This window comes from Oncorhynchus mykiss, chromosome 6 (genome assembly GCF_013265735.2).
Source record: "Oncorhynchus mykiss isolate Arlee chromosome 6, USDA_OmykA_1.1, whole genome shotgun sequence".
In the NCBI taxonomy this organism is placed as follows: Eukaryota; Metazoa; Chordata; class Actinopteri; order Salmoniformes; family Salmonidae; genus Oncorhynchus; species Oncorhynchus mykiss.
The window spans coordinates 2,453,915-2,463,660 of NC_048570.1; positions in this window are offsets into that span (position 1 = coordinate 2,453,915).

Sequence of the window (9,746 nt, forward strand, 5' to 3'; positions counted from 1 at the left end):
TGTTTTTGCTGTTTGTTCTTTGTTATGGAGCCAAAAAGATTGGAGAAGTGGTTTACCCATACATCTCCATTTTGGATAGATAATTCTTCGTGTTGTTGTTTGTTTAGTGTTTTCCAATTTTCCCAGAAGTGGTTAGAGTCTATGGATTATTCAATTACATTGAGCTGATTTCTGACATGCTGTTCCTTCTTTTTCCGTAGTGTATTTCTGTATTGTTTTAGTGATTCACCATAGTGAAGGCGTAGAATCAGGTTTTCTGGGTCTCTTGGTTGTTGGTTGGACAGGTTTCTCAATTTCTTCACAATTACAGTGAAACGTTTTGTCCAGGAAGTTGTCTAAAAGGGATTGAGTTTGTTGTTGCCTAATTGTTTTTTTTGGTAAGTTTTCCACACTACATTCCTTCCATCTATAGCATTTCTTAATATCACTCAGTTCCTTTGGCTTTGATGCCTCATGATTGAGTATTGCTCTGTTCAAGTAGACTGTGATTTTGCTGTGATCCGATAGGGATGTCAGTGGGCTGACTGTGAACGCTCTGAGAGACTCTGGGTAGAGGTCAGTGATAAAGTAATCTACAATACTACTGCCAAGAGATGAGCTATAGGTGTACCTACCAGAATCTCTCTCCTTTTTGAGTTTTGATTCTGTTCGTTAACTTATAGGGTGTCTAATTGTTGCCGGATAAAAAAGCAACGCTTGGGGAAAAAAAATGGGTATGTGGGTGAAGGTCATGCTTAGGCGAATAAACTCTAAAGGAAAATAAATTGCTATAGTTTACACTTTATTTTTTATTTTTTGTTATTTCATTAAATCTTTTTAGAAAAGTGTTTTTTGTGTTGTTTTTTTTCAAAGGTACCATGGAATAGTGTTACAAGTGTGTTAAAGTCCATTTAAATCAGGTTGATTTAGCAATTCTTTAGCAAGTAATACTTATAAGACAAGTCTAGTTGTCTTATTTGCACGATTTAAATAAAATATGAGGTGGGAAAGGTGTTGCACATTAATCACCATTAATATTCTCACTGAGGAGATTTGGCGTAAAGTCATCTGCTTCACTCACCGACACATTCATTTTCTCTGTTCTTTGTTGTTTCTTTGCCATACATTCCATGATGTACAATTGCACTAAATATAGATTTGAATAATGCAAAATCTTAAATCTCGGCAGTCTTTAAAACAGCTTTTTTTTTATTTATGTATTTTACATCAGACGATCTGGTAATAAATAAGGTTGCTAGCTAGTACTCCAATGAGCTTAAGATAACCAGCATTTACTGCTAGTGAAGTTGCTAGCTAGCATGAACTAGCGCTAACTGGGCTAGTCATTGTCTAAATGACAGGTAGAAACACATTCATAACCCCCCAGGGGCCAGTTACCCCCCAGGGGCCAGTTACCCCCAACACACTCATCCAATATATTACTACTCTAGAGAGAAAAAATATTATTATTATTTTATTAAACAACTGGATTAAGGCTTTCCTAGAGTGTCAAAACAACAACAAAACCAAAGTATTTATCTGTTTTAATCAATCAATCTTATGTTACAGTGATGAGTGTAAACTTTTATACTAACATCTCCAATCTGAGGACAAAAGGATGTGTAATTCCACTACATTTTATGGGATGAAAATGCAAGCTTGTATTGTACTGCTTTCACAAATAGTATTTACTGTACTTTAGCCTATAAAAACACATTGGCTAATGTTATATGACCCCCTTATAAACAGGCCCATTTTTACCACATTCTTGCACAAGAGATTCCTAGATGTGAGAAGTGTGCTCGAGGGCAGCTGCAGAGAAGTACGAGATTTTACTGCAGAAGAGTTACAAGACATTTTGAATGACAGTGTGCCCTCCTCCCAGGCTGCTGACCTGGAGTAGAATCAGATGGGGCCAAAGTAGTGGAATAGTGGTGAGCTTTTAATGGAAGCAGGGTTAGTTGGTAGGGCAATAGAGAATTCATAATAGAGAACAGTAGGCTGATACATAGCCAATGCAGTAGGTGGCGGTATGCACCTATAAAAACAATTTGCAGACCGCCATAATACTAAAGAAGAAGAGGCAGAAGAATCCGAAGTTGAAACTCCATGCGTGCGGACCAAACACTTAAAAGACACACCCTCTCCCCTCAGCTCTAAAATTAAGTGGACACTTCTCATGACGTCTGACGAGTTGACACTTGCAGGGCAAGGAGCGAGGGAGGACAGGACTGGCCAAGATGGCGGCTTGAACAGACGCTTTTTTACCGAGCTCCGTACCAAACTTCAGAAAGATTGTGAAAAAGAAAAGAAAACAAGTTTACAGTCATTACTATTTTTATTTGTTCAAGATATAAGACCTTTCCTGTGACTGGAATGATAATTGGATCATTTATTTCAGCATGCCCATGCAAAGTCGTGACAAAACAAGAAAGGAAGAAGTTAACCGTTCTATTGCTAATCAACAAGAAAGAAACGTGCTTATAGACAACTGCCATAACTACGCTTCGCCTATGGATAATATCATGCTTTTGAATGCTGTTGAAGATGACGAATTCCCCTCTTTACCGGTTACTCCGTGCAAACCTCCACCCTCCAAAAACCCCAACATGAACTCTGACATCGTGGCTACCCTCTCCTTACTCATCAACTCCAGGTGTGACGCCATTGAGAAAATGGTAGGCGCGAACACCGTGGTTATCGAAGGCTTGAAGAAGACTGTGGAGTTTGCATGTGGTGAAATTCCTCCCTAAAATCTCACCAGAATGAACAGGTTGATGGTTTCAGACATGGTATTCTCATTTTCCTTATGTTGTTTACCTAACAGGCATCAGGTGACTATTTTTCAGGAATACTCAGGTATTTCAATTTATTAGTTTGTTCTTGTATGACCAGAAGACCTATTTTGTTTACAAATTTACGAAGAAGCCTGAACGCTGTATTTATGTTTTTATGTATACAGTAACTAAGATACTGTTTTAAAGGGCATACAGGTCTGCTCTGAATTTACACGGTTATTGATCTATTTAGTTATTAATACTTATTTCCAAAAAACGTCTTAGGAACGTTTATATGTAAAACATTTTGTTATTTTATGATCAGTTTTCATGTGTACTTAAAATAGTAGGTACCCTTTTATTAAAATTATTATTTGTTGTTTTATTTCTCAGAATAGTTCCTGATTAAACTAAAGAGGGTTTTTAGTCTCTCTTACTACAAGAACCCTTGGTTTGGTCTTGAACATAATTTCCAGTTGAGTTGAATTTCAAAGCCAGATAACGTCCAGCTCAAAGGTTATGCAATAATCTATTTTCACTATAAATTGACTTGAATCTCGGTTCCTTATCGTTTACGTTCACTGCTCCTACAGTCTTTGACTCATCCCACTACAGTTTATACTTTTATATAATCTTTGTTGTTTTGTCTTTGTCTATATTATCTCTTAATGCTAGGGGGTTACGAAACGATGTGAAGCGCAAGGCCTTGTTTTTATTTGCTAAACAATTTCGAACAGATTTTTGCTTTTTTCAAGAGTCTCACTCAAATTTGGCTGATGCCAACTTCTGGAGGTCACAGTGGGGCAACGATATCTGGCTTTCCCATGGAGCTGAACGCTCCGCTGGTGTCACTACAATGAAAAATACCTCTGGTGGTAATATTCTACACTGTGACCCCTCTGGTGGTAATATTCTACACTCTGGGACCCCTTTGGTGGTAATATTCTATACTCTGTGACCCCTCTGGTGGTAATATTCTACACTGTGACCCCTCTGGTGGTAATATTCTACACTCTGTGACCCCTCTGGTGGTAATATTCTATACTCTGTGACCCCTCTGGTGGTAATATTCTACACTCTGTGACCCCTTTGGTGGTAATATTCTATACTCTGTGACCCCTCTGGTGGTAATATTCTACACTGTGACCCCTCTGGTGGTAATATTCTACACTCTGTGACCCCTCTGGTGGTAATATTCTATACTCTGTGACCCCTCTGGTGGTAATATTCTACACTCTGTGACCCCTCTGGTGGTAATATTCTATACTCTGTGACCCCTCTGGTGGTAATATTCTACACTGTGACCCCTCTGGTGGTAATATTCTACACTCTGTGACCCCTCTGGTGGTAATATTCTACACTCTGTGACCCCTCTGGTGGTAATATTTAATACTCTGTGACCCCTCTGGTGGTAATATTCTACACTCTGTGACCCCTTTGGTCACTTTATTTGTCTTGTGATCAGTTACAATGACATTACACATTACATAATATATATAAATTAAAAGCAGAAGGAGCCTTTATTAGATCTAGGAAAAAATGGATTGAGGAGGGAGAACAGAATTCATCCTATTTATTTAGACTCGAGACATTCCACTCTAACAATAACACTATCCATAAGTTAAACATTGACGGTGTTATTACAGATGACCAAAAATCAATCGCTAAATACTGTAGCAATTTTTACAGAAAATTGTATAGCTCAACGTACTGTCAGGTATCCACAGATGTGTTTTTTTTAACTCACTGAATAATGTTCACTCTATCAGTGATATAGAATCTAAACAGTGTGATGAACCCATCAAAGTTGAAGAGATTATAGAGTCTATCAAACATCTAAAGAACAATAAATCACCAGGTGTTGATGGAATTACATCAGAATTTTACAAATTATTTTCTCAACAAGTAGCTCCCTTCTTATTTGAAATCTTTTTTAGAGAGTATTAAAAACAATGTTCTCCCTCCTACAATGAGTCAGGGGTTAATAACACTGATACCTAAGCCTAAAAAATAAGTGCTGCTCATCGATAACTGCCGTCCAATTTGTCTTCTTAATAATGACTATAAGATATTAGCCTCACTACTTGCAAAAATAATTAAAGAAGTCCTGGATGCAATTATTGATGAAACACAGTCTGGCTTCATGAGGAACAGACATATTTCTAAAAATGTCAGACTAGTATTAGACATAATTGACTACTCAGACCTAATAACTGAGGATAGCTTCATATTATTTTTAGATTTTTATAAAGCATTTGACACAGTAGAGCATCAGTTTCTCTTCCACTCCCCTGTTAGACTTGGCTTTGGGGATTTTTTTCTGTAAGGCTATTAAGACTCTCTATGCAAATGGTAACAGCTCTATCAAATTGAAATATGGCACCTCACCTAGATTTGAGTTAAAGAGAGGAATTAGGCAAGGTTGTCCTATCTCTCCGTACCTGTTTTTATTAATCACCCAACTTCTTGCAAATTCTTTAAATAATAGTCCTGTACAAGGTATCTCCATAGCTGGTAAAGAAATGATTATAAGCCAGCTGGCTGACGATACTACACTTTTTTCTGAAAGACGCTAACCAAATTCCCATATGGATCCATGTGATACAATCCTTTTCCAAAGCGTCTGGTCTATATCTTAACATTAAGAAATGTGAACTCATGGCTGTTAAAGATTGTGTGACACCTTCATATTATGGTATTCCAGTAAAAGAAGAACTTACATATTTAGGCATAACCATTACAAAGGATCAGAAGTCTAGAGGCTTACTAAATTTTAACCCTCTTATTAAAAAAACCCAGAAGAAACTAAATCAATGGCTACAGAGGGACTTAAAAGGAAGATACCTTCAGCCTTGGTTATTAGGAATCTCTAGACCAACATATGGTGCTCTATCTTTATATCTTGACCGTAAAATAAGCAAGGAGATAGACCAGATGCTTTTCAACTTTCTTTGGAGAAACCGTACCCATTACATTAGGACAACTGTTGTAATGAACACTTATGAGAATGGTGGACAGAATTTTCTGTACTTTACTACTTTAAATAATACTTTTAAGATCAGTTGGATAAAACAATTCCTAAGAAGACCCACTTCTATCTGGAATTTTATTCCTCATCATGTCTTCTCTACTTTTGGTGGCCTTAACTTCATCTTGTTTTGCAATTATAATATTGACAAAGTTCCAGTGAAACTTTCTGCTTTTCATCGGCAGGTTTTCTTGTCATGGTCCTTAATTTATAAACACAATTTTTTTCCACACAGATATTATATATGGAATAATCGGGATATATTATATAAAAATACCTCTCTGTTTTTAGAATATTGGTTCCGAAATAATATCCTATTGGTGAGCCAACTGGTAAATGCAGAGGGTCTTTTACTCAGTTATAAAGAATTCTTATCACTTTAGAAGGTCCCTGTAACACCTAAAGATTTTGCAATTGTTTTAGACGCCATTCCCTCAGGTGTTGCTATGTTATTCAGGAACGTGTCAAGACCTGACCCTCAGAGCCTACCTTCTGTTGACCCTGTTGACTCATCAGTAGGAAAGACCTGACCCTCAGAGCCTACCTTCTGTTGACCCTGTTGACTCATCAGTAGGAAAGACCTGACCCTCAGAGCCTACCTTCTGTTGACCCTGTTGACTCATCAGTAGGAAAGACCTGACCCTCAGAGCCTACCTTCTGTTGACCCTGTTGACTCATCAGTAGGAAAGACCTGACCCTCAGAGCCTACCTTCTGTTGACCCTGTTGACTCATCAGTAGGAAAGACCTGACCCTCAGAGCCTACCTTCTGTTGACCCTGTTGACTCATCAGTAGGAAAGATTTGTTTCTATTTTGGTCCATTCAACAACAGAGCGATACGATCCTTGTTTCAGCAGGATGTTGTATCTATACCTCATGTCATGCCTTATTGGAATGGATTTATTAATAATATCTGTTGGAAAACAGTTTGGATGTTGCCACACACATACCTACTTGTTAACACAATTAAGGAAGTTTCCTTTAAAATTATTCATAAATATTATCCTGCCAACCGCTATATGAAGAAGTTTAAGGAAAACATCAACTCAAATTGCTCCTTTTGTAATGACCACCCAGAAACAGTGTTGCATCTTTTTTGGCATCGTGTTCATGTAAGAAAACTGTGGCAAGACATCAGTAGGTTTATAATTGAACACATTTATGAAGATTTTACACTATTGTGGAGAGATGTACTGTTTGGATTCTTTACATACAATAGAAATAAGCTGAAACATTTTTATGTAATTAATTTCATTATTCTTTTGGCCAAATGTCATATACACAAATGTACATTTACAAACAGAAAACCACATTTTCGTACCCTACAAAAAGAAACGGAACTGTATTTTAAGACGGTTAAATGCTCTACTAACAAAAAAGCTGTTAGAATTGTAAGTATATGCATGTCCTTTAAGGTCCTTGTGTAATTGTAATGTGATATTGTACCCCCTAGCTCGATTGTCCATTGTTTGTAATCTATGTATGCTTGTGTTCCCTCATGTGCTTTATGTATTGATTTGTTGTTGATAAAATAAAAAATAAAATTTAAAACATTTTTAAAAAGGGGGCGAGGGAGGAAGGAAGGATTTTTAAATGGACTGCCCTTGGTCGGAAATTCGTCACTCGTTCATCCCACAATGATTGTGTTTCCAGCCACCGGTAGCTTGTGGGTGCTTTATATGAGCTACAGTGAATTATGAGTGCATGTCTACTTCTATTAAATATATAATTATTAATATACACCTACTGTATGATAGCTAGTAAATGAATTAGCTAACTAACGTTAGCCTGCCTACTGTATGATAGCTAGTAAATTAATTAGCTAGCTAATGTTAGCCTGCCTACTGTATGATAGCTAGTAAATGTATTAGCTAGCTAATGTTAGCCTGCCTACTGTATGATAGCTAGTAAATTTATTAGCTAGCTAATGTTAGCCTGCCTACTGTATGATAGCTAGTAAATGTATTAGCTAGCTAATGTTAGCCTGCCTACTGTATGATAGCTAGTAAATTTATTAGCTAGCTAATGTTAGCCTGCCTACTGTATGATAGCTAGTAAATGTATTAGCTAGCTAATGTTAGCCTGCCTACTGTATGATAGCTAGTAAATTTATTAGCTAGCTAATGTTAGCCTGCCTACTGTATGATAGCTAGTAAATGTATTAGCTAGCTAATGTTAGCCTGCCTACTGTATGATAGCTAGTAAATTTATTAGCTAGCTAATGTTAGCCTGCCTACTGTATGATAGCTAGTAAATGTATTAGCTAGCTAATGTTAGCCTGCCTACTGTATGATAGCTAGTAAATTTATTAGCTAGCTAATGTTAGCCTGCCTACTGTATGATAGCTAGTAAATGTATTAGCTAGCTAATGTTAGCCTGCCTACTGAATGATAGCTAGTAAATTTATTAGCTAGCTAATGTTAGCCTGCCTACTGTATGATAGCTAGTAAATGTATTACCTAGCTAATGTTAGCCTGCCTACTGTATGATAGCTAGTAAATTTATTAGCTAGCTAATGTTAGCCTGTCGACTGTATGATAGCTAGTAAATTTATTAGCTAACTAATGTTAGCTTGCCCAGCTGGAACTTCTGAAGAAGGAAAATGTTTTATTTCTACAATTTCCAAAAGAAAACCAAACCAAAAACATTGTTACTTTTAATGAGACGTGTTTGAGCCGCCATGTGCATTAATAGCACAACATGTTAACTTATTTGCATTCGTTTTTTACTTACACTTGTATGTTGACTTCTCCATTGATGTTGTTTTTAAGTTTTCTCAGACTTTTCTTAGCGGATGTACAGTCGTCGCAAACTGAATTATGGGGAGTGTCAGGCTCCGCATTAAACATAATTGTACACTCGCAAAGTCGAATAAGAACGAGGGCTGAGGGGCTTACGTTTCAAACTTCCCTTGCTTGGCTAATCATTTGGACCGACAACAAAGATGGCCTCGGGGATTCTCCCAAGGGCATAAGGTGAAGGTAAGTAGACAAGGATGTGTCTTTTAAGTGTTTGGACCACAGCCCATCTCTACATTTTCCTCCCTGGCTTTACCTGTGGGATGCTCTAGCCCAGTGGTTCCCAAACCATTTATAGTCCCTTACCCCTTCAAATATTCAGCCTCCAGCTGCGATTCCCCCCCCCCCCCACCCCTCCCTTCTAGCACCAGGGTCAGTGCACTTAGGTCAGTAAAGAAAACATTAAGCTTCTCAATTCAAAAACACGTGTCAATACTTTGCCCCTTGATAACCAACACACTTCTGTATGTTGTAAAAGCGTTGCATGGTCCCTGCCCATGTCATTGCATAGTGAATAAAATACACGAGAGTTCAGGGGCCTTGCTTTAACAAAGTTAACCATTTTCACTGTAGTGTCCAAAACGTCTTTCAAGATGTCAGATGGTGGATGCTGCAGTGTACCCAAGTGGTATCGACTGCTTGCACGCGCGTTACCACTCCACTATGTCTCACTGTCATGGCTTTTGTGCCATCAGTACAGATACCAACACATCTTGACCACCAAAAACCATTTGTCACAAAGCTGTCCAGTACTTTAAAAATATCCTCTCATGTTGTCCTGGTTTCCAGTGGTTTGCAGAAGAGAATGTCTTCCTTAATTGACCCCCCATGAACGTAACGGACAAATACCAGGAGCTGTGCCAGGCCATGTCTGGTGACTCATCCAGCTGTAACAGACATATACCAGGAGATGTGCCAGGCCACGTCTGTTGACTCATCCAGCTGTAACAGACATATACCAGGAGCTGTGCCAGTCTGTTGACTCATCCAGCTGTAACCATATAATTCACTGGTATGTGAAGTGGTAATTGTTTCAAAACATCTACTGCCATGTCACTAATGCGTTGTGAAATAGTGTTGTTTGATGAAGGCTGTATAGTTTGTTTGGCCTTTTCCCCCAGCATTGTCCCAGACATATCTGCGGCAGCAGGAAGAATTACGTCCT